The sequence below is a fragment of the Ictidomys tridecemlineatus genome, chromosome 1, assembly GCF_052094955.1.
Source record: "Ictidomys tridecemlineatus isolate mIctTri1 chromosome 1, mIctTri1.hap1, whole genome shotgun sequence".
Taxonomy (NCBI): Eukaryota; Metazoa; Chordata; class Mammalia; order Rodentia; family Sciuridae; genus Ictidomys; species Ictidomys tridecemlineatus.
This window is the reverse complement of record NC_135477.1, coordinates 34,216,632-34,226,372: the sequence shown is the minus strand read 5'-3', so window position 1 is coordinate 34,226,372 and position 9,741 is coordinate 34,216,632. Positions and strand designations below refer to the sequence as shown.

Here is a 9,741-nt window from a genome sequence, read left to right as displayed (position 1 = left end):
TGAATCTTTAAATTGCTATACTTGCAAATAAGATTGTTAAAACTAAATTGTGAATTGGAAAATATGTGCAACAACAACATTCTTCATAAATAAAGGACTTCTATAAGTCGGAAAGAAAAACTCCAAAAACATAAAGTTCAAGGGACATAAACAGTCAATGCACAAAAAAATATATTACTAATAAGCATGAGAAATGCTTAACTTCACCAGTAATAAAATGCAAATCAAAATAATAAATATTCTCCAATGATCATGTTTCTCAAATAATAACATTCTGTACTGGCAAGATATCTAATAAGAAAAATGCACTCATGTACTACTAGCAAGAACATAAAACCTGTCTGCTCAGAAATCTGACGATAAATAAGAAGAGCATTAAAAATGTTCACATCTGCCAGGTGCAGTGGTGCATGCCTGTAATCCCAATGACTCAAGAGGCTGAGGCAGGAGGTGGCTTCAGACCAAAGCCAGCCTCAGCAACTTAGCGAGGTCCTAAGCAACTTAGCAAGACCCTGTTTGAAAATAAAGGACTGGGGATGTAGCTCAATGGTTAAGCACCCCTGGGTCCGATCCCCAGTACAAAAAGAAAATAAGTTTGCATCTGGGCTTGCAACAGGTGAATTTGACATCCCAGATGCTCCAGGCATGGCAGATAAGAAGGGATTATCACCCTTGAGTTAGTCCAGCAGTAAAGTAGGGAAGTGCCAGATGCTCTAAAGCTACAGCACAGCCCACAATCCAACATTCTGGGACCCTCTAGAGCACCTGAAAGGAAAAGATCTACACAGGAACTCAACCTGAGCCTGCTCAAATGCATACCTTTCTGAGCTCCTGAGAAGGTTATTAGTCCCAGATGGCCCAGGACACTTCATTTGAATAAAGAGGAAAGAATATGAAAGTTGGGGAAACGGGGTCAGGGTGGGTCTCTGAGTAGTACAGCAGTGAAAGGCATGAGCTGCCTCTATTCAAATTCCAGCTCTGCCCCTCACTTAGTGGTGTGACCCCTGACCACTTATTTAACCACTCTTTGCCTCAGTTTTCTCACCTGTAAAAATGGAGCATAATATTGCCTAACTTATTAGAGTATTAAATACAAGAAGGCTTGTAAATAAGGCACAGATTAAAAAAAATATTTGATAAACATTCACCTTCCTATTGCCATTGTACCATTTATAGTTCTGGAGGTTGGGTGACTATTCCTCATCAAGCCATGAAACATGGACACATGCAGAGGCCAAGAGCACTTCTAGGCTGGCTGCCATCAACTTTCTTTGCAAGGAGAATCTCTTTCTTCCACTTATTTCTTCAGAGATGAAGCTCCTTGAAGCCCAGGGCCATGAATTTTTCCTTGTGCTGTAGGAATCCAGGTGAGCAACCTGGGTCCCAGGCCTTGGCTGAGGGCAGCTTAGGGGACTAGTAGGTCAGCATTTGTGTGAGAACCAACAAGAAAATGTAGATGGCCAAACTCTTTCCCTACCAGAAACCTCAAGGTTTATATCAGCTCATCCAAGAGAGATTCTATCAGTCTATCTTGGAACCAAACAGAATGACTTTATCTAAGGGCCAAGACATAGATCATGGGCCAGACACAGAGACTTTGGAGCTATTGGTTCATAGAGAAGCTCTAAGACCATGCCCACCAGCAATCTGCCAGGGGCAGCCTTATGCAAGGGCACACTGGCCAGGAGCTCCTCAAAGCTTTCATATGTGGGGCTCCCTATAGCTGTGGAACAATTACCAACCTCTTGGGTCTGTTGATGAGGGCATGAAGAATCTTGCTCTCAGCCTACCCAGGATGATGGCAGCCTCTGCTCACAAGGATTTCTTGCAGAAACTCACTCCATGGAATGCTGTGACCAGGAATTACAGGTGTATTGATAATTGCAGAAAAGTCCTGTTAGCAAGAAAAATAAAGGCCTTCATCCACTTCACTCAGTTTTTTAATGAAGATAATCTGAAAATAGGTGTCAAACCTAATGAGTTATCTAGCCCTAGTCTCTTGAGAGGTAACAAAAGGTTATTTTGGAAAAGGTTGGAAATTCTTCTTGATGCTGATTTCATGGTGGTGATTTACCCTGAATGTTCTCGAGGCTGATCAATAATTTATTTCAGTTTTATACTCTATGGTCACCTAAATCCTTCCTGAACTTTACCTATTTGCTAGTTTTTTTCTATTCTATCATTGTTGATTCAAAGAGCACTTGTGAATTCATTCCTTGTCTCTCAGTCTTTGTCTTGAGAAACTGATGTTACTCCACTTTTGAGAAACCAGCTTCTACCTCAATGCCTAACCTAAGGAAAGGGGCATGACCCTTGTCCTGAGAAAAACCACAAAGCACTCCTAGGCACATACCCTCCTTATCTACAAATAACAGGAGAGATCTGTGGCACCAGGTGTCCCTGACTCAGTTAGGCTAGGTGAAGACCCATAGCAACCACCAATCAGCATGAAATAGGGAAAATACCAGGGATGCCAGATGACCCCCCACGATATCGTGGGTAAACACCTGGTTGATAACATGTTGGGAGTTTAGCACGTACACCCCTCGTGGCCTAAACCAATCAGTTCAAAAGAATCCCCCTCTTGTACTAACCAATCACCCCTACTCAACTTGTTCCCGCCAGTGAATATGCTAATCAATGTTAAGAGTTGTTGTTTGACTTTCCCGTGGTATAGAATGATTTGCTGTGTGATGTTGGGACACATAGGGTATTCCCCCAAAACCTATAAAATCTCACTGAACAAAGGACCGGAAATCACTCTCTGGGACAGCTGTGTCGGGATTGGTTGTGAGTCCAGGCTCAAGCTTGCAATAAAGACTCTAGTGTGATTGCATCGGATTTGGCTCCTGGAGGTCTATTGGGGTCCCACAAATCTGGCATTACAGTCTTTCTGTATAGGAGAATCCCTCTCTCTTCAATGGATCCTCTCCCTTCACCACTTGGCTGTCCCTGAATTTTTTCTGCCCAATTAGGTCATTCTTGAGAAGGGTGTTCAGAAATGGTAGAAAATGCAATTGCTAGAATCTGCCCACTGTTGAGAGCCACAGCCAAGTTGGGATGGCGCCTGGCATTTTGCCAGAAAGAGTGGTTGAGAGGTGATGCCAGCAAGCCATTAAGATGATGATAAATAAGTTAAGCTGTGTATAATTGCTGTGACTGGATGATGCTGGATTGAAACAGGCTGTGTATTCAGTTGTGTATAGGCCCCCCTGTCCGTTTTTTGGCAGTGGAGCCTGATGCTTTTCTCCACGATATCGTGGGTAAACACCTGGTCTATGTCCGTTTTTTGATAATGGAGTACCCTCTATGGTGATTTGAGAATGGCATTCATTAGCCCAATGTCTCCCTCTATGGCATCGTGGGCAAATACCCTGTATTCTACCCCTTTGATCATTTCCAGTTTTGTTAAACCCTCCTCCTATGGAGCAACTCCTTCTAAAATGTCCTGTTTGTCCACAATTGTAGCATGTTTTTGGCCTGGCACCTAAAGCCTATTGTACTGCAGCTGCCAAGACTTGCCCTTGTTTATTAATGTCTCTACGTAATTTAATATATGTGTTTAAATCTCCATGTTTCCATGGTCTAATGACCTCCTTGCACCATCTGTTTGCTTGTTCATAGGCTAGCTGTTTAATTAATGGCATTGCTTGTTCTGTATCCCCAAAAATTCTGGTAGCTGTTTGAATAAGCCTAACTACAAATTCAGCGTAAGGTTCATTAGCTCCTTGTATTACCTTAGATAATTGACCTTGTAAATCTCCATGTCCTTGTAAAGTCTTCCATGCCCTAACCACATCTGCAGCAATTTGTGAGTATATGACAGGATTATATCCAATTTTTTGCTGCTGACCCTCATAAGGTCCCCTTTCCCAACAACATATCTAGATTTCTCCTAGGATGACCGGCTGCTGCATTTTGCCTAGCCATCTCCATGCAAAATTCCTGATTGGCAACCTTCCATAACAGGTATTGTCCTCCATTTAGCATAGCTTTTCACATACTAGCCCAATCTGCTGGCATCATGTCCAAGTTGGTAATGGATTTGACCACACTTACAATGAAAGGTGCTTAAGAACTATAGGTTGTTATAGCCTCTTTCAGCTGCTTCACTGTTTTGAAATCTAGAGCATGGTGAATTTGATGCCCTCCTGTCTGCTCAAATACAGAGCATGCTAATAAAATGTCTTCTCCTTGACTAAGCAAACAAGATTGTACCAATGTCCATAACAGTAATGTGCCAACTGGCAAAGTTCCTGGGCTTTCCTTTTCTATCCTTTTTAAAAAAATCTTCACCATGATGGTTATTTAATAACCCCTCTTTAATGAACCATGGGCTACACCTTTGTATCGTCTTAATGTATGCCCTAACTATTCTTGATTTTACTGAGATGCCTCCTTCCTCTAGCAATTTACTTAACACCTTTCGGTTTGGTTTTTATTAATTTTTAACTGAATACACAGCCTGTTTCAATCCAGCATCATCCAGTGGCTGTGGCTCTCAACAGCCCACACCCTTCTGGTGACCAACAGCAACCCCTTCCCTGCATACCTCTGCAGGGCCTGGAAGGCCACAGGCAGTGTTTGCCCCTGCAGGATGGATTCTAAGATCTTTTCAAGCTCATGCTGTGGAACTGAATAGTGGCATCTCAGCTAAAGTTCCTGTTTCTATCCAGCACTAACCATGCTCATAACAATGTTCAATAAATAAACTCTACTCTTTGTTTATTTTTCTGACCCACTGCTTCTCATTGCCCTGAACCATATGTTCTTGTTTTTTTTTTTTTTTGAAAGAGAGAGAGAGAGAGAGAGAGAGAATTTTTTAATATTTATTTTTTAGGTCTTGGCGGACACAACATCTTTGTTTTGTATGTGGTGCTGAGGATCGAACCCGGGCCGCACACATGCCAGGCGAGCGCACTACCGCTTGAGCCACATCCCCAGCCCTCATATGTTCTTTTTTCCATATTTTTATTAGTGCATTATAGTTGTATATAATAGTAGAATTTATTGTACATGTACATAATGTAACAATATAATTTGGCCAATATCATTACACAGTATTTCCTCTTTCCTTCCCTTCCTTCCTCTCCTCTATCCCTATTCTCTACTCTACTGATTTCCCTTCAATTTTCACACATGATGAGACATTTCACACATCATATGACCATTGGCCTTCTAAGTTTGACTTATTTTGCTTAACATTATGGTCTCAAGTTCCATCCATTTCCATGAAAATGACATAATTTCATTTTTCTTTATGGCTAAATGAAACTCCATTTATTTCTTTATTTTCTTTATTTCTCTGCTGATGGACACCTAGGTTTGTACTATAGTTTGCCTATTGTGAATTATGCTGCTATAAACATGGCATGTATAGCTATAGTATGATGATTTTAATTATTTAGGATAAATACTAAGGAATAATATAGTTGGTCCATATGGTGACTCCATTTTTAGTCTTTTGAGAAATCTCTATACTGATTTCTATAATGGTTGACATAATTTACAATTCCATGAACAGTGTAAAAGTGTTCCTTTTTCTCCTCATTCTCTCCATCATTTATTATGTTGGTTGTTTTTTTTTTAAAGAGAGAAGGTGGGGGAGAGAGAGAGAATTAATTTATTTATTTATTTATTTTAGTTCTCGGCGGACACAACATCTTTGTTTGTATGTGGTGCTGAGCATCAAACCCAGGCTGCACGCTTGCCAGGCGAGCATGCTACCGCTTGAGCCACATCCCCAGCCTCATGTTGGTTTTTTTCATGACTGCCATTCTGACTGTAGTGAGATGAAATCTCAGGGTAGTTTGGGTTTGCATTTCCTTAATTGCTAATGAAGTTGAACATTTTTTCATATATTTGTTGGCTTTTTGTATTTCTTCTTTTCAAATGTCTCTTTATTTGCCTGTTTATTAATGGGATTGTTTCTTTTTGTGCTTGTTAAGATTTTTTAGCTCTTTAAATATTCTGCAAATAAATCCTCTATTAAAAGATTAGCTAGCAAAGATGTTCTCCCATTCTTTAGGTACTCTCTTCACATTCTTAATCATTCTCTTTGCTGCACCAAAGCTTTTTAATTTGATGCCATCTCATTTATTAACTCTAGAAATTATTTCCTGAGCTATAGGGATTCTATTGAGAAAGTCATTGCCTGAGTAATAATAATAGAGAATAACAATGATAATAATAATAATCTGTCTAAAATCTAGTACTATATTTACTATTCAGGAATTAATGCATTAATTTCAGTACTTGCAAAATGTTTTCAGTGTCTAGAGTATACATCATAATTTTATAAGTTTTATCAGAGTTTTCTTGGAAAAACAGAGCCCATGACAATGGATTTAATGCAGATAAGTTCATACAGGGATCAATTATAAGGTGCTGGGAAAATTAGGAGGCCAAACAAAGGACAATAAGGTAATCCAGAGATTCAAAACAGCAAGAGGTTGCAACACCATGTTACAAAAACTCAGAAGCCAGGACAGAGAAATGAAGAATAGAATACCATGTCTTATCCTTTGTTTTTGTTTTCTCCACCCTTCCTCTTAGGTGAAATGTAAATAGAAATTAGTTGGCAAAGAAGGTTGGGAAATGTATTCTACAAGGGAAGCCCTCTTGAGATTTACAGTAAGATGCAGGAAGTATATATGGGATCTTATGCCAAATAAGCAAACAAGTGTCACAGAACACCAGCAAAGAGCTAGAATGTCCCCATAATAAAGACATTTTTTTCTTGGCTCATGGAAAAAAGTTCAGTGTCTCAGTCTGTCTAAGAGATGTTAAAATTTCTTGTCCTTAAACTCTAGTCTCCCCACAAGTAGTTTCCCCACATAGGCCCAGACCCACTTGCAACTCTTAATCTCTGTTTGCACTTTGATCAATGGTACTTACATTTCATCATCTTTGTCCATAGAGGCTGAGTTAGACTCTAATCAGCTTTGAACTTCATGCAACTTTTCGAAGGCTCTAGACTTTGTTCTTATATCCAGATTTCTGACCTTTATCCATCTCCATGATCTGTCTGCACCTCCCCATTCCATCTGTTCTTTCCTTACAAAATCAATGGAACCAGAAATACAAATGTAAGCATATTAAATCATAATGGTGACTAATGTTATAACTAAAACTCGAATACCTCCTATCAAATACTGGAAGGAGTAAGGAGAGGAGGTAAATGGTATGAATTAAATCCTCATCAGTGCAAGAGGTCAAGGGGTAATATTTAAATCTGATAAATCAAAATGGAGCAACATGAGCATATTAATTTGAAAACTGAGAAAAAAACACCAGAATTGAAAACAAAAACAACTGAGAAGAAATAAAATGGTTGCCTTTGGATAGTGGAGCAGCTGGAGTAAGAGGTGGAACAAGGGTCCATTGATTTTTCACTATAAATCCTGCTGTATTCTCTGATAACTTTTCCATCATAGCTTCTGTACTCAGATTTTGCACTTGCTGATCTCTGCCTGAAATCTCTACTCAGATATTCCTTTGATTCATTCAGGTCTTTGCCCAGATATCACCTTCTCAGTGGGGCCTTCCCTGAGCATCCATACCACTTAACCCCTTTCAATCTGTATGATTTTCTTATTCATTTTGCTTCTTATCCATCCAGTCCAATTATAATGTAATTCAGGGCCTTTTTCTCTGTTGTTCACTGTTAATGCCCAGCACCTGGATCAATGCTCACAACATTGACAAATTTCATGTACAAATCATGTGTCAGAGTCATTATGTGAAACAAAAATGTAATAACCAAAATACTTGTTTTCAAAAAACTCATTTTTTCTTTTTCTTTTTTTTTCTCATTTTTTTTTTTTTGTTGTTGTTACCTTTCTTGTAGGATTAATTATGCCCGAAGTTTTTCAAGTTGATTACTCTTTTGTATACTTCTCTTTCTTATCAGGCTAGTCAAGTGCAAAAATTAGTATCACTAGGCAAGAAAGAAGAGAGACTCCCTGGCAAAACATGTCCCATCCATGAGGATACAGGTTTCCCAAGATGTCACCCAAGAAAAAAATACTTTAAAAGGAGGTCAAGTTTCATTAACGAATGACATAATAGAAGAATATAATGAAGGTTAGGATTTGTTTGTTTGTTTTCTCCAAATTATCCAATTATTTAAGTCTATAAAGCTTACAAGAATTAAAGGTTAGACAGTCTTGTTAGCTTCTGGGTCTTTTAAATAAAGAAGTCTAAAAACTGCACTTTTCAAGAAACTTAATTCATTGTAGTCAATGTGTTCTTCTCTAAGTTTGTTAAAAAGATGAGTAATTCCTTCCAAAGTAAATTTACAGGTATTAAAAGCATCAAAAACAGCCACTTTCTTTAGTTTTTTCAAAGGGCTTCACCTTCAACTTTGCTTAGTGAGTCCCTGATCTGATGGAATCGCTGACTCAAGTCAAGTAGATAAGACTAAAGACATGCCAGACTGGGCACAAGGCTGCAATGGTTATTTTACACTCCAACTTGACTGACCAAAGGTCTAGTTATCTATTATATCATTTTAAACATGTTCTAATATCTTTCAGGTTTTTTTATCTCAAATATGTGGGTTGCTAATTCTCTTATTTGTTCTGTTGACTCTCCCTCAGGGATTATTTCTTCCTTATAGGTTTGTATTTTTCAGTGTGAGCACATGTCCAGCAGGGATTTAGTGGGGGCTGGGGTGCCTGTAGGAATGTCATGTATCCTGTATTACAGAACAGTTGCTACACACAGGTTTGACACTTGCTTCTACATGGGTTCTAGCTCCAAACAGAGGTCTGGGATTTAGTTTCTTATCTTCTAAAGGTCCAAGTTCACACCTTCTGTCCTCGAATATAGATATTCTTCAGCCCCGAGTCCCATGGTGTATTTCCAGACAGATATGTTCCTGGACCATTGTGCTCTCAGGTTAAGTAGTTACACATCAGGCATCACAATCCTTCATTGCTTTTGGCACCCAGGGAATTCTCTTTGTTTAGTTTGAGCTTGGCTATTGTATTTAAATTTTTTGTTGTATTATTTTGTCTGTTATCAACATGTACTTGAGGTGAGGAACGAAGGTAATATGTGGAATCTCAGTAAGCTGTGTCACCAGAACCCAGGAAAAAAAAATATTTTCATAAATGCTCTTATCAAACAGAGAGCGCATATTATCTTGACAAAATTCTTATCAGAAATCAGAGTTTCCATTTCCCAAATTATTGGGGCTTATTTCTTCAGCTGAAATTCCCTTGTTAAAAATAAGCAATAGATTCAAAATTTGACACCTGTTAAATATACAGTCTTACAAACTGCCCTTTTGTATACAGCTTTTATCTTGAAATATTAGACCACAGCTGATTCCTGTACCATTAAAAATTCATCAGAAGAACTAGTGTTTTGGACCTGCATTTATCTCAGTGAAGTATCATAATTTAACAATGCTTTATACTGAATATGGTCATATTTATTAGTGTTTCATATAAATATGATGATTATCATCATATTTAAAATTTAACCACACCTTTGACTGTTTCCATATTCCTAGACATATATTTACATGTATTTGCATTCAAGCCAATGTGAAATTGGGAAACTTTTTCTTCAGCAAGAACTTAACCTAACTGTCTGATGCACTAACAGAAAGAGAATGATTAGCAACTATCCTCCAGTAAACCACAATGTCATAAGATTATTGTTTGTTTGACCAAAAGGAGTCCACTGATTACAAGTTATGAGGAGCCAATGATAAAGGAAACCCTAAATAGA

General features: G+C 38.5%; 1 long non-coding RNA gene across 1 annotated transcript in view; it reads right to left on the bottom strand.

The window, feature by feature from the left end:
- Positions 1-6,805: 6,805 nt before the first annotated feature.
- LOC144375045 (uncharacterized) overlaps positions 6,806-9,741 on the bottom strand; it is a 40,489-nt gene continuing 37,553 nt past the window's right edge. Inside the window, exon 3 of the long non-coding RNA XR_013434357.1 lies at positions 6,806-7,056. This is a non-coding gene — a long non-coding RNA (uncharacterized LOC144375045). The remainder of the gene's footprint in view (positions 7,057-9,741) is intronic.